We start from the raw sequence: 25,068 nt of genomic DNA on the forward strand, positions 1-25,068 counted from the left end.
CACACGCCTCTCACCCCAACACCAGCCTCTCCACCTCCCACAATCCTCCTGCTCTTGAGGCCGATTGGCTGGGTCGTGTGGGCGGAGTCAAAGAAGTCCCCCAATGAGCAGCTCCGTGGTCTGAAAGGGCAGGGAAACAGCCCAATGAGCATCACCGCAGAGGAGCCAATCAGCTAGATGTTGCTGGGGCCACTGTGAGCCAATCATCAGCCAGCAGCTGGAAGTTTGCTGGCAGCTGGAAGTTTGCTGGGGCCCCTTTGGCTGTGGCTCTCAACACTTATGCTTTGGTGTAACGTGCTTTATTATTTTTTGTATTTGGTATATAATTGCCTTTGTGTTTCTTCTCCTTATGACAATATTTTAATTAAAAGTTGAGATGAGAGAATATGATGAATCCTGTGAAAGAGCATGTTTGCTTCTGGTTCAATCCTATCATACCAAATGATGCTTTTAAGCCTTTGGGTGAGCAAGTAGAGAGCCAGAAAAAAATGTTTGTTTTTTTTTTTTTGTTCGTATAATATTTTGTTTATTGTTTTCTTTTAAGAAAAAACTCAGAATTCAAATGCTTCTGCTCTCCTAACTCTGTATCATTGCTTCAGGAAATGAGTGGGATCATTGAATCTTGTCATTTCTGAATTAAGATATTGTAATCAGTAGTCTGGTGCAGTGGCACAGCCTGTAATCCTATCGGCACAGGAAGCTGAGGATTGCGAGTTCAAAGCCAACCTCAGCAAAAGTGAGGTGCTAAGCAACTCAGTGAGACCTTGTCTTTAAATAAAACACAAAATAGGGTTGGGGATGTGGCTCAGTAGTCAAGTGCCCCTGAGTTCAATCCCCGATACCCCCCTTCCAAAAAGAGATATTATAATCATATAAAAATAGAATACATATCTGTACACACATAGGTATATGTTATCACATATAAGCATACACATATCTATACGTGTAAGTTTATATGTAATATATAATTTTTTGAATTGCAGATTTGGTATAGTACCTAATCTAAATCCAATCTGGATTTCAAACCTGAAAGCAGTTGATTGAAGTCAAGACAAAAATAAGCCCCATTAACTTAAACTCTATTAACTAACCACTTTTTCTCCAAAATCCACATTCTGAGAACCGTTCCCTAAATAGATGCTCTTATACCTTTCAGTGCATAGGAATTCAGCGGGGAAGAGTGCATCATTGAATTTCTTCCATCTGTTTTTTTTTTTCTCTATTCAGCTCTACAGAAAAATAGATGCTGGAGGGCAGTGAGGGAAGAAATTCATCCCCACCTGCACCCTCACGACCTCACTCTCTTTGCTCTCGGTTATGCCAGTCATGCATAGCATCTCTAGGGTGATGTTCTTCCCGACGTTCTTCCTGATCCTGGCTTCCAAGGATACTGAGACGGGTACTCAGGAGGCATGTGCTCTCTCCTGGAGGCACGTCCAGTTGGCCTTTGCTGCCCTTTTCTTTTTCATGCTACAAAAGTCACTGAAGCCTTTTTTTTTAGCTTAACTTCGATTTTCTAAAGTTGGGTCAGTTCACAAACATTCTTTGCAAATAAGTAGATAAGAGGAGAAGAAAGAAAAGCTATTTGAAGTTTTTTCTTTTTTTTTTTAACCTTTTTCCAGATACAGATATATTGGAAGGCTTTCACCAGGGTTGACCATTCATTATTTTGGGGATCCTATTATTTCACAGGAATTGTTCCTTTGGTCCATCCTTGGAACAGTCTAGAAACATGATAATCTTGCAAACCAGCAAGATAAGTACCCCCCCTCGCCCCCCACCCCCCAGGAAAAGTGTGTTCAGTATACAAATAGAAAATAGGTAAGGATCATCAATGACTGATTTTAGGCCTTTAAACGTTTTAAATCCTTATAAATTGGAATAGCTTTGTGAAGATTCTTGTTAACTTCTCTATTACTCAGTGAAGGGGTAGAACTGAACTGGGCGTGTGGATTTCCTTTAAAATTAACCTTCCTAAGGGAGCAGAAATCTCTGAATCTGTCACTAAAGAGTGTATGGAAGGAGATAATATATAAAAAGGACCGATGGGCAGTAAAGTTGAGTAGGAGGAATTTGCCTTGGGTTCTCACTATCTTATTTCTGGGTGACACTGCGTACAGGTCATGTGTACATTTGACATAGATTGATTACCCCTGACTGTTTTCCCCCTGATATGTTTTGTACTTAACTATTTTTTCATGATTTTTTTTTTTGGGTCTTGATTTCTGGGAAGATTTGCCAGTGGAGGCATGGGCACAGAGCTAGATGCCAGGAAGAGGCAGAAACCAAAGTATTATTCTTCCCTCTCTCTTTGACTTAGGAGTTGTCTTCGGCACCAGGGACGTCAGCTTCAGGTTTAAGTTTCTGTTGATTGGGCTGCTATAGTTCCATTTTTCATCCTGTGGCGTCAGCTCCTGGACTTTAAAAATCTTACCACATCCCTTTGTCCCTCTACCCCCAAGATGTTTGTCTTGTTTCACGCTCTTTTTTGGCTTCTCAGCTCTTTCATTATGTATCTCAGCAATTCCTTGCATTAAATTCCTTCTGTTTGAAATACCTGATATAGTTTCTATTTTCTGGCTAGACCTGACTTACAGAGTCTCCTCTCTTTTCACTACTTTTCTTTTCCTCAAAGCTCACTGCTTTTTCTTTTCTAAACTGGTTTTTAGTTGTAGATGGACACTACCTTTATTTTATGTGTTCATTTTTATGTGGTGCTGAGAGTTGAACCCAGTGCCTCATGTGTGCGAGGCAAGTGCTCCACCACTGAGCCACCACCCCAGCCCTCGCTCACTGCCTCTTGATTGAGCTCTGTCAACACCAGATCTTTAATTCATTTTAAGACTTTTTTTTGGGGTGCCCAATGACCTCTAGAATACATTCATTTCTTAAATGTAAGACAGGTAATGAACATGAGATGTGGATAACAAATAACAAACAGCTGAACAAGCCATTTACATCTGAATCCCTATTTTCTTAGCTGAAAAATGTAAAAATTTCCCACTAAAGCTAGTATTAGCAATTTTTGAAAGTGCCCCAGACTGATTTCTTCTAGACAATAGATACCACAAAACTTGGAAGTCACTTGTCTATTCTTACTTGGTAGCAATATTTACTGTCTTAATTCAAATAAATATTAACTAATTTTAAGGTGAAAATTGGAACATAGAGGCAATGAGTGCATTTCAGTTCAGCATATAAATTGCCTCTGACTTCAGTTTTTATTCTGTTTGGACTGAGGGCAACTATGGATCTTTCCCTAATACTAATAGTTGTATATTTCCTGCCTTGATTCTGATCAGAGGCATTTGAGATAAAGGCAGAGGAAGCTTTTTTTTTTTTTATTTTCAAGAATCTTAAATAGCCATTGCCATATCCAAATCCTTGAAGGCACATTTTAAGTGTAAGATATTTATTATCTGTACAAAATATATTCTTGTGTGTATCTACTCCTTAATACCTTAGAACCCCTAATTTCTGATTCTCCAACTTCAGTAACATCAAAGTTATTTCTAAATTTTGTGAAAATTACAGAATCCTAAACATCAATTATTGATATCTGGATTTTGAAGTTCTAAGTATGGCCTAGGATTCTACATTTTCAAAGTTTGTCTGGCACTGCAGATGGGCTACAGATCATGCTTAACCACACTAAACAGTTGAGTTTAGTTGAATTTCTATAGAGAATGTTCCTCATAAAATCAGATCCAGATACATTGGTTAATAGTTTCCCTTATTGACGTTTCTCTTATAACCTGCACAATTTCTTGCTCTTTCAGCAGGTTCTTTAGTCTCTAAACACTTTTAAAGATCAATTATATTTCTATATAGTGATCATTTGAAGAGCTATGGGGTAATTGCTAAGGGAATTGACATTATAATGATTAGCCCCTACAACTTTTCATTGTTTAAAGAATGAACTGTCCTATTTAAAGAACATGATTTTATTCTTTTGAAAGTCTTAAACTAAGTAATAAGACAAGAAAAATCAATGAGATATATTAATATATAAAAGCAAATGAATAATCACTAATTTTAAGGTGAAAATTGAAACATAGAAGATAAACTATCTTTATCTGCAGATAATATAATTTACCAATAAAATAGAAGGGAATTAAATGAAAACTCTTAGAATAAATGAGTTGAGTAAGATATACTTATAAAAATTTTCAATGATTGCTGGACTTGGGAGGCTGAGTATGATTTTTAGAATGATATTGTTATAATTATTGATGTGCATTATAATGATAAATATTTGTATCTTCATTTATCCACCCATGTATGTATTGGTCATCGGTTGTTACCAAAACAGATTTTGAGGCAAGCATTAGAGGTTATTCAATTAGTTACATTTATTTGGCAGTTAAAGAAAAGGGGAAAAAAGGAAGTAAGACAGGAACAGATGGGAGGTGTGCAAAGAAAAGCAACCATTGATTTACAATAAGCCACAAGTGCTATAGCCAATTTCACATCAAATTCAACTATTCATGATCACAGGATGCTTTGGGAGAGAGTTTATAAACAATAAATATTTATGTCTCACATCCTGGAGCTAAGAAATACAAGATCAAATATCTGGCAGATTTGGTATTTGATGAGGGATCTTTTTCTATAGACCAAATCCTCACTTGATAGAGGGGTGAACATGCTCTCCCTAGCCTCTTTTATAAGGGTACTAATATCACTCATGAATCCTGTCCCTAATTTGTTAAGAGTTTTGTTTTGAAATGGTGAAAAGTTTAAAGAACATAAAATTATTATATTCTTTTGAAAGCCTATTAAATGCATATTTTGTATCTATAAATATGATTTTAGGTTTCTTACCTGATTTTAATTTGTAAATTATACTGAATTTTCAATGCTAAATGAAGCATGTTGGCTTAGAAGAAAACAACATGATATATATATTTATAAAACATATTGATGAATTTGTTAAAGATTTTATGTTTGTATTCAGAAAAAAATAGATCTTTTTCTCTCATCTGGTTTTTGGTGTTAAGTTAATGCTGTCATTATAAAATAAGTTGAAGAATATTTTTTACTGTTTTTTTTTCTGTTGTATTAAAGAGGTTACATAATGTTAGGGTTCTTTCCTTTTTTACTGTTTAGAAGAAATAACCAACAGGTCATCTAGTTAGAATTTTATTCATGAGAATAATTTAACAATGATTTACATTTAAAAATACATAGAGAATTGTTCAAATTCCCTTTCTTTCTATATTTCTTTTAACTTAAATTGTATTTATGTAAAAATTCATCTAAAATTTTAAATTTGCATAAAATGTTGATAATCATCTTTTAAGATAACTTTATTGAGGTATAATTAGTATACAAAGAATTGCACATATGTAATGTGTATAACTTAGTGAGTTTAGACATATGTAAACATTCATGATACCATCATCATAATCAAGATAAAAGGCATGTACACCTTTTGAAATTTCCCTGTGTCCCCCTTTTTTTGCATAATATCACATTATCTTATTACCCTCTGTGGGAACTGTAGTGGTGCCCTCTGTTCATTACTGAAATTTGTGGTTTGTGCATTCTTTTTCTGATTACTTTTGTTAGCAGGCTATCAATTTTATCATCTTTTCAAAGAAATAATTCTCATATTTGTTGGCTTATTTTTTTCAAGTTTGTTTCCTGTATTAATTCTTGCTCTTATTTCTAGCCCTCCTCGTTTTCCTGGGGTTTCATTTTTCGGTTCTTTATTAAACATTTTTTTGAGATGAATACTTAATCATTCCACTTTTCTAATACATAGATTTAAGTATAGGTTTAGCTTCATTCAAATGCTGCTTGGTACAGAGATCCATAGTTGAAGTTGTGTGTGTGTGTGTCTATTTTCATCTACTGTTGTATTAGTTGATTTACTGTTTCTTCTGTATTTATACCACTTGTAATATTCTTTCCTGTCCATCTTTCTTGCTTATTTTGAATTTGTCACTTTAAAAAATTTCCATTTCTTCCAGTTATTAAATTATTATTATTTTTAATTGATTTTAAAAAATAAATGACAATGGAATGCATTACAATTCTTATTACACGTATACAGCATAATTTTTTTGTATCTCTGGTTGTATATAAAGTATGTTGACACCAATTCATGTCTTCATAGATGTACTTTGGATAATGATTGATTTTACTCTTCTTTTTGTGGTTCCTCTTAAAATTAAAACATGCATCTTTAACTTATTCCAATATAATTTAGAATTTGGAATTTATTATTTCAATATAATTTAGAACATATACCACTTCTGTTAGAATTCTTGGGCTTTAGGATACTTTAATTCTGCTTATCTCCCTCCTCTGTATTACTGTTTTCCTATGCTTTTCTTTATCTATTAAATAATACAATGTATTATTATAATAGTAATTAAATAATACAATGTATTACTATTATTGTTTTATACTATAAATATTAGTTTGTGGATTTGCTTATTTTAAAAAATCCTCCCATAGAAAACTGGAACTCTATATGTAGCAAAATGAAATTAAGTCCCTCTCTCTCACCCTGCACAAAACTCAACTCTAAGTGGATCTAGGACCTAGACATTAGACCCTGCACTTAATAGAAGAAATAGTAGGCTCAACTCTCTATCATGTCAGTTTAGGAACCAAATTCCTCAATGAGACTTCTAAAGTGTAAGAAGTAAAATAAAGAAACCATAAATGGGATGGTATCAAACTAAAAAGATTCTTCTCAACAAAGGAAATAATCAAGAAAATGAAGAGAGAGCCTACAGAATGGGAGAAAATGTCTGACACTTGCACTCAGAGCATTAATCTCCAGGATATATAAAGAACTAAAAAAAACTTAACACCAAAAACCCAAATAACCCAATCAATAAATGGGCTAAGGAACTGAACAGATACTTCACAGAAAAAGAAATCCAATCAATCAACATGAAAAAATGTCAACATCTCTAGCAATTAGAGAAATGTAAATTAAAACCACTGAAAGATTTCATCTCACTCTAGTCAGAGTGACAATTACCAAGGGTACAAGTCACAGTGAATGTTGGTGAGGATGTGGGGAAAAGGCATACTCATACATTGCTGGTGGGACTTAAAAGTGGTGCGACCACTGTGGAAAGCAGTATGGAGATTCCTCAGAAAACTTGGAATGGAACCACCATTTGACCCAGTTATCCTTGATATATATCCAAAGGACTTAAAATCAGCATACTGCAGTGACACAGCCACATCAATGTTCATAGCAGCTCAATTCATAATAGCTGAGCTATGGAACCAACCAAGATGGCCTTCAACAGATGAATAGATTTAAAAAAGAGGTAAATATATATATATTTCAATGGAATATTACTCAGGCACAAAAAGAAAGACTTGATGACTTTTGCTGGTAAATGGATGGATCTAGAGACTATCATTCTGAGTGAAATAACCCAGTCCCTCCAAACCAAAGACCAAATATTCTCTCTTATATATAGATGCTAACACACAACAAGAGGGCAGGGAAGAATAGAAGTTCATTGGGTTAGACAAAAAGGGAAGGGGAATGAGAATAGGAAAGTCAGTAGAATGAATTGGGTATAACTTTCCTATGTTCATATATGAGTTGTGAATACACAACCAGTGTAATTCCACATCATATACAATCACAAGAATGGGAAGTTATACTCCATGTATGCATAATATGTCAAAAATATACTCTACTTTAATGCATATCTAAAAGGAACAAATAAAAAATAAAAAAATTCTCTTTTTGTTTTTCATTCAACATGTTTCCATCTGATTTTCTTTCAGGCTGACCAATGGGTATTGGGGTTATCGGGGATTGAACTCAGGGTCACTTGACCACTGAGCCCCATCCTCAGCCCTATTTTGTATTTTATTCAGAGTCAGGGTCTCACTGAGTGGCTTAGCACCTCATTGTTGCTGAGGCTGGCATTGAATTTGTGATCCTCCTGCCTCAGCCTCCTGAGCTGCTAGAATTTCAGTCAGGCACCACCGTGCCTAGCTTGACTAATACCTTTTAAAAGAATATTTATGATATTTTATGCAGGATTTCTAGTGTTTTAGATTTTTCAGAATAATCTACCATATTTCCAGAAGTGAAAATTAGTTATTTCTTTTCAGTGGACTTATTTTCTCTGCTGTTGTATTTCTGAGATTGAACTTAATGAGTATTTAAGTTTTTTTTTTCTTTTTTAATCCTGACATTGCTTTTGATTAAGATTTAATAACACAGTAAAATTATTTTGAATTTATAAACTCAGTAGGACTTCAGTTATTTTCTGTAGCTATATTTTCAAGTGGTATAAATGCCAAAATATGCAAGGAATTAATTTATTTTAAAATTGTTGAAAACACGGTTAATTGAGACTTGCTAAAACAGAGCCTACTGTGATCTATAAAAAGCTTTTCATTTTTCAGACAAATATAACATCTGCATATATCTGCAGTCATATAGTCCTTTCTTTCCAATGTCCTATAATTCTTCTGAATTTTTAACATGCTATGCTATTTTCTTTCATTATATTTCCTTTTTTTCTTCTTTTGGTACCAGGGATTGAACCTGGGGGTACTTAACTACTGAGCCACATTCACAGCACTTTTAATTTTTTATTTTGAGACAAGGTCTTGATAAGTTGCTGAGGACTTGCTGAGTTGCTGAGGCTGGCTTTGAACTCACGATCCTCTTGCCTCAGCCGACCGAGCCACTGGGATTACAGGTATGCACTACCAGGATCAGGTCTATTTACTTTTGTGTTTGATTAATTTTGTGCCCTGAAATAGCACATTTCTTCATTTCTAGCACTAGTATTTAGTATTATTATTATTATTATTTTTGGCTCTCTTAGGTGGAAAGGAGTACCCTAGGGAAATTTCTGGATAAAACTATGTCTTAAGTCTCTATTAACATCTATCCTGTTTCTTCCTGAGATAATGCATGCAGGATGGTACCAGAAACAGATATGCCTGATGTTGAAACCTCCATTAAGAAACGTCCCTTCTACAGCCATAATATACAGCTTTGGAGAATTGTCATGGTGTTTCTCCTTTCAGAGATTCATTTGGCATGTGAAATTCATAAACATTACTGTTGTCTCAGATTTGAATGTTGGGAAACTAAATGTCTTAGAAGAATCAGACTTGCCAAAGCCCATTTTTACTTCTATTACAAAACAAGTACTGTCTGTTTAGATTTATTATATATAATTAGGAGCTTACTGAAGTCTAATGAAGACTATCTGTACATCACCTCGGTTGCAAAAAAAATGTATCTTCAGCGATCGATATTTTGCGTGTAGAATAGAATTTAATTTTGTGTGTTAGAGATATTTTGGTATTCAGGGATCGTCAGACCTCTGGTTTAAGGAAGTTTGATGGGGTTACTGTGGACTTCATTGTTCAAATGAAAAGTTCAGAATAGAGAGTATAATGGAATTTGGAATCTATTCTATCTGCTTTTGAATACAGTCTAGCTATTATATTAATACTAAGACAGAGAGAAGAGAGCTGGCTCTGTGTGCAATTTTTCTTACTTTGAAGCCAGCTACAGGGAGAATTTTTATGTTTTGTTTTTGAAAAGTAGGTAGATTATATTCTTGCTTCATCTTTGTTTCGCAGAGGTAAAATTAGAGGCCTCAGCCTCCCGCTGGCAGAACAAGCTCTCAATTTCTCACTGTCGAAATTCAATCTGATTTCTATCTTTTTCACTAAAAAGCTGTCAACAGCAAATAAGCATTCCCCATCAGAAAGCCACATTCATTTCTGAGGTATACAAATTCCTTTTCATGGGAGAGGATTCAAGTAATTTAAATTGTTTCTGACTTTTAATTTCTTTCCTAGGAAATGGGAAATGATATTAGCATGGACTCTTAACTACAGGCCAAAATGGGAGAAGAAAAGACGTGCATGGTTAGTCTTCAGTGTGGCATCCCCAGGACCTTTAAGCCTCAGAGTACAGCATGTTTACAATGCACAAAACAGGGTTCCATCTGCATTCTCATTTGCAGCTAGTGAGTTAATCAGCACAATAGCTGCATGTACTTAAGATGCATCATTATAAATAAATTCAGTTGTTTTTAAAAGAGGAGATCTTTTTTTTTTTTTACTACCAGCATTAAAAAGAGGAACTGTCTTTAAAATTAAATATATTTTAGTTTTTCAGAATTTCTTTGAATTTAGTTTGGGAAATGGCCTGATCTTTGGAGAAGGATGAAATTCTCTATGCCTTACTCTGCCATATAGAGTTATTTTACATGGTGGTTTTTCTCTCTAGTTACCTTATTTTCACTTTTTTTGAATGTTATTTATTCAGAGTAAACGTTTAGTAGAGTGTATTGTTTTATATCTGTGTCTTTATGATGAGCTTATGCCTTGCTTTAGTTTCAGAGCCTCTTTAAATAGATTTGCAGAATTGTGAGCTTTTTGGTTTTAAACTGTAAATTTCATTATTTTTTCTTCTCCTGGCAGTTCATATACACACTCACAAATTCCAAAACCTCATGATTTGGATAAGGAGTAAGTAGCAGGCTCAGAGTACACATGTAAATGAATGAGCTACCCATCCCAGTTAAAAAATAATCTCTCCTGTGCAAATGTATTTGACAGTATTTAGGGGGAAAAAAGCAGCATTTAAGTAGATTTGAAATGTGCTGGAAGTCTATTGCAGTAGTTGACAGATGACTTCCAGGATTTTAAGTCCTTACACCCATCTTAGAAATATTCCGATGTCAAGTTCCCCTTAAAATGAAGATACCTAAAATTTAACTAAAAGGTTGCAAATTGTCTCACAGAATAAAATGCAACCTCACTGTCTCTTTCGATGAAGTGTATATATGTGTATGCTGAGTTAATTCTTGTATTTATTCAATATAATTTTTGAAGACCTATCAAGGAGGTTCCTGGCAGTGAGCTAAGCCCTAGGCAGTATTAGGAAGGTTGAGAAAGGCTGACTCTTGCAGTATTGAACCAGGGAAGACAAGATTGCACATGCGGTACATTTTAACCATGGAGAAGGGACATTAAAACAGATAATATAGTGATATTAGCTAATATGCTATGAGAACATAACAGGTGCTTGCAGGAGACCTGAGTGGAGGCCCATGGAGGCCATCCTGAGCCTCTCTTTTTCTGTCCCGAGGGATTCATCACTTGTTCTAAATTGCATGCCCCATTCAGCATACGGCAGTTGAGCCACTGTCTGATTTTAGTGGATCAGCACCTTCGGATTTCATCCACACCACAGTACCTCATCACATACTGCAGAGGACTTGGCTCCATCTGTGGGTCTCCCTCTCGTTCCACTTTGAGACATTTCTCAGTATTCTTTCCACGTTACATCTCTGAAGTTTTGGGGTCTCTACCAGTCTTCCTGGCTCATGGTGACTAAGTGGGGCTTTAAAGGAGCAGGAGAAGCTCTGCCTGTGGAGATGGGCCAGGAGAAAGAATGAGAGGAGGAAGGACTACCTGGTGCAAAGGCTTTCAGGTAGAAAAAACCAGCTGCTAAGAAGACAATAGGTCAGGGGAGGGACGATGAGAGAGGGGAATTGGCTTGAGGGGACTAGATGAATGGGCAAACTTAAGCTCCACCTGGATTCTGTGCCCCTTTCCTCCCTGTTCTGCATGCTGCACAGTTGAGCCTTGCAGATGGCTTTGCCCAGATGACATTCCCCAGGTTCCTCTGCTGAAATGCACAGTGAGGTGCAGTGGCGCTATACTGAAGAATCGGGGGAGAGACGGGTTACACTATGTCTTTTCTGACTGCCTCCCCGACTTGGTGCCCTGTTTGAGGCAAGAACTGCCTCCCATCTTTTCCTTTTGGAGACCTCTCCTCCAGGACTCCAGCTCTCATGGGGTTCCTGGAACATTCTAGCTTTAGTTTTAGGGGCATGAATGTCTTTATATTATTTCAGTTTCTCATTGCCCTGCTAGCTTTGATTTGTTCCTTCGATTTGGTTCATACCTATACTTTTACAGGCAGTCCCTAAATTTAAGTGTCTTCATTGAGTGGCATGGTGGGAATTCTGTTTCATGGAGGGAACCTGATTTATTTAGTGGGTTCTGAGGCTTTTCAGCTGAGGGCACATCTCCTGAGTTCAATAAAAGACCATAGATGTCGCCCAGGATTTTTCATTCCCAAATGTGGTGGACTGTATACAGATGGAGCCTTGGAGAACCTTCGTAATGGCTGCCATGGTCCTTTACGAGTCACATATAAAGGCTGGCTGACAGCAAACTTGCAAAGTGAGAGGAGAGATTTTCCTCTTCTCCTTTCCTATTTGGAAGGTCACTCCTGACCTTTTTGGTACTCTACTACTCTGTGCTAACCTTGAGGATTTTAAGAATTTGTATAGAAAGCTACATACATTTCTAGCCTGGCAGCCAACACATTGGACTTATAGATAGATCCATGGTAGAATACATGTGGTTTATGATGACTTGTAAGTCACTTCTTTCTCTGGGGTGGAAATCTTTACAATATAAGATCCCTGGTGATAATAACTTGGTCAGAATATACAATGTCAATATCTGCCTCATTTGTGAGATCTGTCACAAGAAATTGGTTACCATTCCTAGTTAATCTATTGAAGTTTACAAATAATTACCTATGGATTCATGGTAATGCTATAATAACAGAACACTTTCTTGCATTCTGCTATGGTCTCCCGAGAAAGAGAAAAAGCAATTAAGATACAGCTGACGTGCAGGGAATTTCACAGAAGCCGCAGCAGCCTGCTGTGGCTGTATCACAGCCGTGAGTGGGAGTGGCAAGTCATGTATTTAACTAGCACTCTGCAATAAAAAGACCAAAAACTGCTGCCTTCACACTTAACTATGACTATAGATATAGTTTCTCATTTTGTGATATATATAAAGGGGTCTTATATTCTCTTGTGTGCATGTGTGTATTGGGAGTAGATGGCAAAGAATAAGAATCACATATAAACCATTAATGTTTGCATTTAGAATGGCAGTTTCAGGAGGCTGGGGATTTTGTTGACTGCTGTGACCCCAAGGAGTAGTTTCATATGTGGTTTATGACAGTTGCTTAATATATATATGTGGACAGGAGAGAATCAGAGAGTCTCCTTCCTGCAGGGCAATCATAAGTACTTTCTCTTCAAAGTTCTACCTGAGCAGCATGATAGGGTGGTAAGAGAATAGATTTTAAAGTCCAATAAAACTGCTGGCACCCTGATATGCCCTTTATTAAGTGTGCCATCTCATGCAATTTAAGTAGTCCTCAATTTCTTCATTTATTCTTTTGTAAAATAAGTTACCAATATTTACTAGTCTGTATTATAAGAGTCCAATAACATAAGCTATATGCAAATACAGGTAAGAAACATTAAAGATAAAAATGATTTGTAATTATTTCTGTCACTATTTGAAATTATTTATGAACAAATTGTATTTGGGACCTCTGTATTAGGAGAAATTGGGAGAGGTTTCTGTGTAAGTAGGAGAGATTGACAGGGTCTTTGGCATGGAAAACTGGTGAAGAGTTAAGAAAAACGGATTTGTAACAAGAGCAGGATATTTCTCCATCTAAGTTTTACTCATTATGGGTTAAAATTGGCTTTGATTAAAGGAAATAGTAATTTTGACAAGTGTGGTTCAAATAACTCTGCACTTTAGGAGGAAAAAAAAAACTACAAATGATTTTTATGAGAAGATACACAATCGACTTCCCCAAGAAATAGGAATTAGCCTCAATTCCCTAAATGCTTTGTTGAATCAATTTTCTCATCTGTAACGTGGACATAAGAATTCCTTCCCTCTTGCAAGGGTGCTGGGAGGAACACGTCAGAGATCAGACTGGAAATCTCCACGTAGGGAGTCATGTATGTATTGGGGAGATGAGCCTTTTCCACACACCCTTGAATTTGATCTGGTCCATTAGTGACTCAGATGGACTGATTCTGATCAACGCTACAGTTGAGCATGTGGGATTTGGTAAGTAAATACATGAAATCCCACTTGCTTTTCCTGCTGCAAATCTGGGAAACCATGGGAACAAATACCTTTGGTCCAAGAGAAAAGTGGGATGCCTTTCTCCGGAAAAGTTCCTGAGAATCCCAGGGCCCCTTTGGCAGAAAGCACAAGAGTTAAACACTGTTGCTCCAGTAGAGATCAATACCCAGCCTTTGTTCTGTTCTCAAGAATGAGACAGCTCTGTTCTGATTGGAATGGGATGTGTGAAGCGAATGATAGGTTGTGCCTGGCCTCGCTGGCCAGCAATTGTGAAGGAAGCAACCTGATAACCCCAGGTGACTGTGACAATGAAACCCACCAGGGACTTGAAAATGAGAATGTCAGTACATTGCTTCTATTTATTTCTTAAAGACAGTCGTAGCAAGGGTTTAAAGCAAATATTGCCTTCAAACGATAGAATGTTTTCAAAATCTTTTTTTTTTTTTCCTGTTAAGCTGGCCAAGATCTGGGTCTATCTTATAAACCATGCTTTCCGCTACTTTTTGACAGAGATCATGTTTTGATCAGAGATACTTTTACCTGTGTCACTTACAGGTCAAAGTGGACCTGCTCTGGTTGAAGGGATATAGGGGCTGCTGGGTTTGTCCCTAAATATACTGTTTCCCCAGTGATTGGCATCTCTAAGATGAAGTGGCTTTAGCTGTGGCCATTGTGCTTGCATTGTCCAGTACAAATATCAGGTCACCCAGGTGGTGCCCCTTTCTGAAGGGATTCTCCGGTGAGTCCACAGGGACCATCTGTGGTGCATGGTGCAGTGGCTGGGATGCAGGCAGGTCAGTGTGGGCTTCCTGAGGTGGCCTGGCTTTTCAATCTTTCCCCCTTTGTATTACCACCTATACCTGGGTGTGGGAGGCCACCACGTCATGTGACCAGCATTTTCCTTTCCTGATTGGTGAGGCTCTGTCCGTCACTTCCTGTGATCTGGCCACATCCAAGTGGACGTAGACAGTGGCCCTGATCTTGAAAGTCGTAAAAATGTCACCAAATGTGTCTTCACGTGTGGGTGTGCCTTCCTACAGCCCCAGGGGTCCAGTTACCTTACCTGTCCTTGTAACTCCGCCCCTTTTGATATTTATTGGATGGAAATTTCTAAAGACTGAGAGTCTCCTGGATAAAAGACCACTGCCGACCAAGCCTCTCGTGACATTCCTCACTCTCTCATTTAGGGAGCTTGGGGCTGAGGGCAGAGGAGCCGTCCAGGAGCTTGAATTAAAGGTAACTTGTGCATCTGTGTTTTATTGGATACCTTAGGAAATTCACTCCAGCGACCCTCGATTAACTGCTTGCGCTGGTCCGGAGGAATTTCCAGGTTGATTGAGGAAGTGCTATAGAAATTTATTGGAATTTTTTGAAGGGTCACGGAGGAAGCAGACAGTTTTAGAGCCAAGGTTATTAAAGATTTATCATGGGAAGTTCCATATCTTCAGATAGAGAGATGCATTTAACAAATTTGGAAACTATAATTAACCAGAGAGGAAAATGCTGGTCACATGACATGGCGGCCTCCCACACCTGGGCTCTTCCCCATTCTCTGTCCTCTCTGGAGTGTGTCTGTTCTCCGGATTCTCACCTCCTTTAGGTCTGGGCTCTCCTACGGATATGGAGACTTGCGTTAAAACAGCAAGATATGAGCTGAATGCAGAGGTTGAGCCCATTGGAAATACGTAGAGGCTTTGAATTCTAGGAAGAATGTGACTAGGTTTTAAATGAGACCTTTCTCCGCACGCAGCTTGTCCTTCATGCTCATTTATAGCTACTCTGAATGTTGATTGAGCACCTACTCTGTGTCCAGTACTGTTCCAGCTGACAAAAAATAGCAGAAAACCAGCATCTCTACCCTTAAGAGCTTATTTACATTCTTGTGGAGGGGAATGTAAACTCTGAGAACAAATAAATAACAATGATAAGTGCCACAATGATAATTAACACAGGCTGACGTCACAGGGGTGCTGGGTGCTTCTCTACATTCTCAGGAAAAGCCTTCTGGAGAAGGTATCATCTTGCAACATCACAACCAGCATATTGACATAGATATAACCCACCCATCTTATTCAGATTTCCCCAGTTTTACTTGTACTCATTTAAGTGTGTGTGTGTGTGTGTATGTGTGGTGTATTCTATGCAGTTTTAGTCCCTCTGCCCACCTTGAATCCACCAGCAAAGGCAAGACCCAGAACCATTCCACCATCACCAGGAGTCTCGTGTTCCTCTTTTGTAGTCATATCTCTATCCTTCCCACCCCCATCCCTAATCTGTGGCAAGCAATAAGCTATTCTCTATTGCTAAAATTTTATTTCAAAAACATTATGTATATGAAACCTTTCAGATTATAACCTTTGGGCATTGACTTTTTCAACATCCAAGTTGTGGCATGCATCAGTAATTTTCTTTTCATCACTGAGTAACATCACTCAGGATAGATATACCACAGTTTGCTTCATCATTCACCTACCGAGTTGTTTCCAGTTTTTGACTATTATAAATATTGGCTCTGAACACCTGCATATAGGTTTATGTGTGAACATAAGTTTTTTTTTTTTTTTTTTTTTTTAGTACCTGGGATTGAACACAGGGCACTTGACCACTGAGCCACAGCTCCAGCCCTATTTTGTGTTTTTATTTAGGTACAAGGTCTCACTGAGTTGCTTAGCAGTTTACTTTTGCTGAGGCTGGCTTTGAACATGCAATCCTCCCGCCTCAGCCTCCCAAGTCACTGGGATTACAGGCGTGTGTCACCATGCCTGGCTGAACATAAGTTTTCATTTCTCCTGGATAAATGCTTAAGTGTGCAATTGCTGGGGTATTGGATATTTAGTTTGAAAAGAATTGACAATTTATTTTCCAGTCATTGAGTGGTTTTAAGTATGAGATAATATGATTTATTATTATTTGTTTTTGTTAAGACCATTCTAGATGCTCCTTGGGACATAGAGCATTACATTGCCAAGTAGAAGCAGGGACACAGCACTGAGGTCATGAGGGACTCAGAGGAGGCAGATAGTGTGGGCTCAGATGCAAATGGGGAGGGAGAATGGCAAACTTGACCACAGGAAAGTTCTTTGCTTTTCAGAGCCTCTCTGACCCTTAGCATCGTCATCTGTGAAAAGATAAAAGAACGTCCACCTTATTAAAACTTGATGCTTGCCAATTAAATGCACAGAGGGCTTGGCACACATCAGGAGCCTAGAAATTGGTAGCGGTCATCTCCAAGCTTAGTTTCTATTTTAATATGTGAAGGATCTCCATTTCCCTTCTTTCTTTTCTTTTAAATATCTTATCCCAGAATTGCTTAGTTTCCTTATTTTTTAATTTTTTTCCTGGCTCACTGACATAAGAAAAGGGGCCAAGTCTCTGTCCACATTAGTAGATTCCTAGCTCTACAAAGCCCTCTGGAGAACCAGCGTTGAGAGCGGATTTCTTTTGTCCACTTGCTGGCCTTCCACTCCGGTGATATTCACCCTGCTGCAGATCTCCATGCCAACTCATTTTTAAAAATGCTTACGCTGATAAAAGGATTCTGGGTTTTATGGAGAATGAAACAATAAGTACAGCTGGTTGGAGATAGTAATCTAGTTAGTCACACCGTGGTGGGACTTAAGTGAATGGAAAACTGAACCAGCAACTCGGTGTGTAGGCAGACAGCCTCAAGGGCACGGTCACTAAGAGCTTGTCGGGTTCCCTCTCATCTCTGGGTTTTTTAAAGAGGTAATTGGGAATGTGGGAAAATAGTGTAGGGACTACATACAATGTGCTGTGCTCTTCATGCCTTTCATTTTATTTAATCTTCCATGTCACTCCACATGATAGTTAGCTGTCGTGGCATTCGATACATGCAAAGATAAGGCTCAGAGAAATGAAATGATGTGCCCAACACTAGTTGCCACACTCATCATTAGGTGCAACTTTTATTCTTTTGATCTGAAGTTGTTGAGGCTCTTTCTTAACTTTCAGTAATTGTGATCATCAGGACTCTTCCCGTCTCCATGATAGAAACCTAATTCTAAATTGGCTTCAAATAACAAGGGGATTTATGGGCTGGCAACAAAATAAATTGGCTTCAGATGTAGCTAGATCCAGGTGCCCAGACAACATTGGAAGCGAGTGCTCTTCACCCCTAGACTCTGCAATTTCCATTTTGCTTCCATCTTGATGCAGGCTTGCAGCTCAGGATGGTTCTGAGACAGCGCTGAACTGCCTTTTGACTTTCCAAGTCTGTGAAGGCTCCTGATCAGTTGCTTTAGAAAAGTTCTGATATTGGCTTTGGATTGATATGGGTCCCATGCCAATCCTGAAGTAATCATTGTGCCCAAGTGGATTTTAGTTGATCAGTGAGCCCTGTGACATAAAACTACCCATGAATACAGAGAACGCATCAAACAACTTAAAACACAGAGATGGAACCTCTTGGGGGCGTTATTATCCTAAAAATGGCGGATGCACATTGAGTAGGAAGAAGCAGCAAAAGCCCACTCTGACACTATTGTTTTGTTTTTATTTTGTACTAAGGATTGAACTCGGGTTCTTGACCACTGAGCCACATCCCCAGAACTATTTTGTATTTTATCTAAAGACACAGTCTCACTGAGTTGATTAGTGTCTTGCTTTTGCTCAGGCTGGCTTTGAATTTGTGAGCGGCCTGCTTCAGTCTCCTGAGCTGCTGGGATTACAGGCGTGTGCCAATGCACCTGGCCCACTGTGACACTATTAATATCATCTTATCAGTACATTCCTCCCTCTTCCTTCCTTCTTTCCTTCTTCTTTTCTTTCCTTAATGTTGACTGTATACATTCATATAAATTATTTTCTTGAATTTTCAAACATTACAGGATAAGTAATATGGGTTTTATTTTTATTATTCTCACTTTATAGAGCAGAGCACTGAGACATAAAATGATCATTTTTTTTTTCTGTACAAGAATTTGTTCAGGAGAGAAAAAAATAGTAAGAACTGGCAAGGTTCAGTGATATTTATATGTCTAAATAAGAGAGAGATAATCATTTGTGCCCATGAGAAATCTAATCTGGGACTTTGACCTCATTAGCACTGAGCTACTACTAGCTCTTTGGAATTCTAAGGCGGTGAACGGTAGCAGAGAATTAATGCCCATCCCAAGTGTCTAACGTGTTGCTAGGTTGAGAAGGCCCAGGGGCAAATGTGGTACACTCCATGACTGCAATATGAACTATATGTCACTAGGTGCCCTTGGAGGGAATTTATAAAGAAACACACTATGTAGGAAGTTAGGGGAGCCTCTTCTTTATTCATTGTCCACTGTTTTTAGCATTGAGAGAATTGATGCTTAGTCTAAAAAAGTTATCCATGTAATTGAGGCATAATAAAATGAGATCTGTGATTCTTCAGCAAGTGTGAGATATCATGAACACTATTAGCCTGACTCTCCTTGATCAAAAATTATGTCCGATGAACTTAGGAAATGAGCCACCATTGTCTTGTGTGATTGTTCATTTGGGCTTAACTGACTTTACTGAATCATTTATAGCTTTAAGAGCCATCTCTAAGGCCTGGGCTATGAAAAATGTAGCATCACAACAATGACAGAAATAGGAACTATTTTATTTCTCTACTTTCTGCTATATTTAACCTCTCAGAAGAAAAGGGTTACCCTCTGTGAGCAATTAAGACACATTCAAAATTATATTGTTATATTGAGTGAATTCGAGAAACACAAATCCCATGATGATGTACAACTATAAAGCACCAATAAAAACAGTGTGAAAAAAAGTAAAAAAAAAAAGAGACACATTTTATGCAGTAATTGTTATGTCCCTTGTGTCTGTCAAATACTTGGCTTCAAATGGTGAACAAGATTCATGTAGTCTTTGCCCTCTCAAGTCTATAATCTAGACTGAGGTGGGTGAAAGAGTCCTAAAAGAAGATTGGCATAGAGGCAGGCCTTAGGTTGAATCTATTCACTCATGTGGAACCCAAGTAGAGGGTGCTGGAGTTAAGTATGGACATGTCCATCTTAGAGGAAATAAATATTTTTCCTTGAAGCAAAGAATCAACTTAGATCTAGGGAGCATTAAGACATATACTTTTTTAAATCCAGGAGAAATCCTTCTAATCATCTAGCTTAAATGTACAACAGAATTGGCTGCAGGAGCTGGTAAAAATACATGCAAATAGTCTGATGCAGTAAATCTGGGTTTAAAATATATTCACTACCATGGTGAATGTTATTCAGTACTAAACAGAAACAAATTATCAAGGCATGAAATGACAAGGAGGAATCGAAATACATATTACCAAGCAAAAGAAGCCAATCCGAAAAGGCTGTTGTGTGGTTCCATTTTTGAACATAATATTCTGAAAAAGGCAAAAGAATGCTAACAGGAAGATCAGCAGTCTCCAGGGGTTGTATGGAAGGAAGGGTGAATAGGAAGAGCACAGAGGATTTTTGGAGCAGTGAGACTACTTTCTATGGCAGGACTTTGATAGAGCCATGTCCTTATCCATCTGTCCAGATCCACAGAATGCATGACATCAACAGTGAACCTGAATGGCAGCTGTGGACTTCAGCTGATAAAATGTGTCAGTGTTGGTTTTCAGTGGTAGAAAATGGGCCACACTGGTCCAGATGTTGATGGTGCAGTGTCTGTCGGGGATATGTGGGACTCGCTGTACTTTCCATTAATTTTGCTGCAAAACGAAAACTGCTCTAAAAATATAGTTTATTAGTTAACAATGTTCACCAGATGATCAAGATACAGAGAAGGTTTTAGATCAACTGAACCAACCCCGGAGCATCATGAGAAAGAGAAACAAAGCAAGACAGAGGAGATGGAAGGTGTGGTGTGCTGAGTTACTGGCTGAGAGAGGAATGAAACTGAACATGATTCCTTTTCTAGTGCTCTTTCTCCTGTTCCTCTCCCTATGTTGATAGAATCTTGTCCTGTCCCCACTGGGCCTGTGTTTTGGATAAGAAGGAACATGGCTTAGCTTTACAGTTCTCTAACTCTCCTAGGAATGAGGGAAGGAACCAAGCTGATTCCTACCATATAAATTGCATAGTAGGTTAAACATTGCATATATGGTCCTGCTCAGGCCTGTAAATAGAAAAAGGGAAGAAAAACAAACTCATTAAAATAGAAGTAATAAAACAGACACACAGTATAAGAGAACAGACAGGAAAAAAAATATAGAGAGAGGGTCATGAGGATATAGCACCATTAATTACTTCTGAAGCAATTCATGGAAAAACAGATCCTGGGGTTGGAGAGGTATTTAGGTGACCCAGCAAAATTAGAAAGTTTTATTTCAACTTTCTGAAGGGCAGTTTGCATATTATTCAACCTTGTCATGTCTCAATTTTGCCTACATTCCCAACATTCAGTGTCATTTTTGGAAGAGGAAGGTGATACCTCTCTTTGAAGGGGAAAAGAGTTTAGGGGTTTTTGTTCATGGACTCCATGCCCAGATCTATGGAGAGAACTTCTAATTACCCCAAGTCTTCCACTGCAAGTAGTTGCTCACTTACCTTGTAGGAAGTTCCTGATGGTCAGCGACAACAAGACACATGCATAAGGTTGCAGAGGAAGTAGGTGGCAGAGCTGACACTTGAACCCAGATCTTCCCAACTCCAAAGCTGAACTGTGTTGCGAAAGGGTTGACTGTGAGTCAGCTTTCTATTGTGATAAAATTCCTGAAATAATCCACTTAAAAGGAGGACCTATTTATTTCAGCCCATGGATTTCAAAGTTTCCATCCATGGTTGCTTGGCTTGGTGGTTTCTGGACCAGTGGTGAGGCAGCACATCATAGAGGGGTATATGGTGGAGAGAAATTGCTCACCAGATGGCAGCTGACAAGCAAAGGTGGGGGAGGGGGAGGGAGAGAGGGAGGAAGGGGCTGAAGTCCCAATAACTCCTTCAAGGGCATGTCCCCAAAGTCCTAACTTCCTTCAATTAGGCCCCACCTCTTTAAGGTTCCTCCACCTTCCAATAGCACCACAGGCTGGAGACCAAGCCTTCAGCATGTGATCATCCAGGTGGCATGTGAACCTCTGGGTGACATTTAAGATCCAAACTGTAACAGGTTGCAATCACAGGAGGTCTTACAGCTAGCTGTCCTTTCCCCTTAGGCTCTAGGAGATGCCCCCTCCAGAATAGAAAAGCTGGTCTCTTCTCTGCAGGCTCAGAGGCCTACCTCATGGTCCACAGAAAATTCTTTATGCTTCTCAAAATTCATATCAAGAATAAGAAGTTTGCCTGGAGTCCATTTGGTAATTTGTTTCAGGATGTCTGGCACTTGCAGTGCATGGGATGCATATCAAGGAGGAAGTAAGGCCCTTGGACTGAATAAATAGCTTGAGTCAGAAGTGGTGGGTCAGCTTCAGCCAGGGCAGAGGTGAGCTGGTATCACAGCAGCCTGCCCGGCTCCTTTCATTCCTGTTCATTTGGGTGATTATTAAATGTATTGCTTTTTCATTTTAATTTCTTTTCCTTTTGGTACAGGAGAGGTATATTTATCTCATGATAAGATTTCAGAGCTGAGTGTCAGGTTCTGGGTCTCTAAATGCCACTCCAGTATTAACATCATGAACCCCATTACATTTCAATGTATGTGTGAGAAAAGCAGAGCATACCAGAGATTTGGAGCTGAGCATCAAGGGTTTGGGGGCTATTTCTTTCTGGTGCAATTCTTTTGTTCACTTTTTACTTAGGAGGAGCAAGAAAGACATTGATAGAAGGGGAGCAAAGGCCAGGGAGAGGGGTTGGCAGCTTGTTATAGAGAATTCGTTAATATTGCATCCTCAAAGCACAATTTATAAATTAGGTTTTGTCAAACACGGAGTTAGAATGGCCAGTGCCAGCTCTTTCATCTGCTATTTTTGTTACTTTAGGGGAGTTTCAGTTTCCTCAACTGTAAAATGGGAACATCCGGAGGAGTTAGTGGCTAAGGCACACGAAGTTCTCAAATACTGGGCGCTTCACCAGGGCTCAGAAAATGTTAGGGCCCTTCTTCCTCTGTTCTTTTAGGGCTGATTGTCTCGGGAAGGGCTGAAGGAGAAGGAACAGGTTACTGCCTCTGCTATTTAGGTTTCCTTTGGGTCTTCTTAACTGGCAGAGAGATGCCCAGTTGGTCAGGGGTTGTAGGGCTGAGGAGAGACTAGAGGCAATTTGTGGTCAGGTAGTGTGATCAAGACCAGGGAAAGGAGAGACTGACTGCTTTGCTGAAAGGTGTGTTCTGGGGAACAGGAAACTGGAGCTGAGGGGAGTGTTAGGAGGGACAGGCAGAAGCCGAGATGAGAGGTTAGACTGGAGTACGTGGTCCACAGTGTGTCCACTGAGCAATCTTTGGTGGGCTCCGGCATAATTTTCTGGGATGGGAATCAAAGATCCACAGCCATAAGGATGAGAAAAAAGGGACTGGTCTTATCTAGCAGAGTTTCATTGTTTTCAGATATCCAATCATCGTTCCTTAGAATGCACTTTAGAGGGTCCTGCCCCATGCTCTAAGTTCCTGAGCCCTCTCTACGTTTCTTCCTAGCTTTCCTTATTTCCAAAGTATTGGTTATGTTTTTCTAGTCTCATCCTATGCCTTTCCCTTGAGTAAGGACACTATTGTCCTCTTTCCTAATCTGGTCATGGTTCCTGGATTATGGCCAGGTCCCCCTCTTCTCCAGCTGTGTAACCCCCTTATAGAAGATGTCTTGCCTTCTGGAACCAACCGAGCCTCGATTCACTGGACTGGGATTAATTTCAGCTCTCTGTAAATAGGCCACTGGAAGAACCCTTGCCTTTTTCTGTTAGAGTCTGTAAACAAGTCAGGATGGCGCCTGGCATTTTGCCAGGGGGAGTGGTTTGTGAGGTGGTGCCAGCGAGCCGTTAAGTGTGGAGATTCCTTATTGGTTGATTGCTGTATCTAGTTTATGTTAATTAAGATAAGCTGTGTGGAATGTATATATACCCCTCCTGTCCTACAATAAACGGCTCCCACTCCTGCTGTATCAATCTACACAAGTTGTTCGTCACCCCCTGGTTATTTTGCTGCAGCCGGACTTCGGCATTTTTCAGCCAAAGAATTGTGATATGGTCATTCACTTTTTTTTTCTAATTTCTTTTTTTTTTTTGTTATAAATGAACATAATACCTTTATTTTATTTATTTATTTTTTATGTGCCACTGAGGATCCAACCCAGTGCCTCATATATGCTAGGCAAGTGCTCTGCCGCTGAGCTACAACCCCAGCCCCATGGTCATTGAATTTTATAATCAAAGCCAACTTTCAGGGCCTCAGCTTGTTCTGGAGGTAATCTGTTTGAAAAGGCATATTGTGAAATTTGTTTTTGTCTCTTTATTTAAGTATCAATGCCGAAGAGGAACAGCCTAATGTAGAGAAAATAAAATGAAATAATTAAAAAGTTGCAGAATGTGAAACGAGGAAGATAAAAACCAAGCAGGCTCATTGGAGATAATGGTTATCTGTTTGCAATAAACAGGAAAGTGAGAACAATTCAGGACTTGTGATAACATCCAACTGAAGGGAAGTAAATTAGATGTCGACAAGGCCAGGCGAGGATTACAGACACAGGCAGGGCCAGATCATGGGAAGGGAGGGCAGGAGCTGGGGTGGGGGTGGGCTGACTTTTCTCTTTATCAGGTAAGTGGAATAATGCTTTATATTGACAATATGAATTTAAAATGGGAAGTGGTGTCAGGAGGGGCTCTGGAGAACAATGTAAAGGCTGTTGGAGACCCTGTGGGCTGGGAACCTAAAGAATCCCTCTTTAGGGCCTACTGTGTGCCAGGCATTGTACATATGTAATCTCCTTCAAGCCTGTGACGGCCTTGCAAACTGTGAGTAGCTAGCAGTCCCCTTTGTAATGGGGAATGTGAAGCTCAGATACACAACTTGTCCAAACTCGGGCCTGCCTGACTCAAAAAGCCTGTTCTCTCTAGCTCGGCCACACTGTCTCACCACCGCTGAGTAGTCCTGTACCTTTGTGGCCTAAGAGGGTCAGAAATGCTAGAGCAAGGCCGGCCAACAGGGAGGTGAACCACTCTGTTTCTGTTTCTCTTCTGTCTCTCTCTCTGACTTCCCTGCCCAAACCTCTCCTCCACCTTAGACCCACAT

The sequence above is a fragment of the Ictidomys tridecemlineatus genome, chromosome 15 (genome assembly GCF_052094955.1).
Source record: "Ictidomys tridecemlineatus isolate mIctTri1 chromosome 15, mIctTri1.hap1, whole genome shotgun sequence".
Taxonomy (NCBI): Eukaryota; Metazoa; Chordata; class Mammalia; order Rodentia; family Sciuridae; genus Ictidomys; species Ictidomys tridecemlineatus.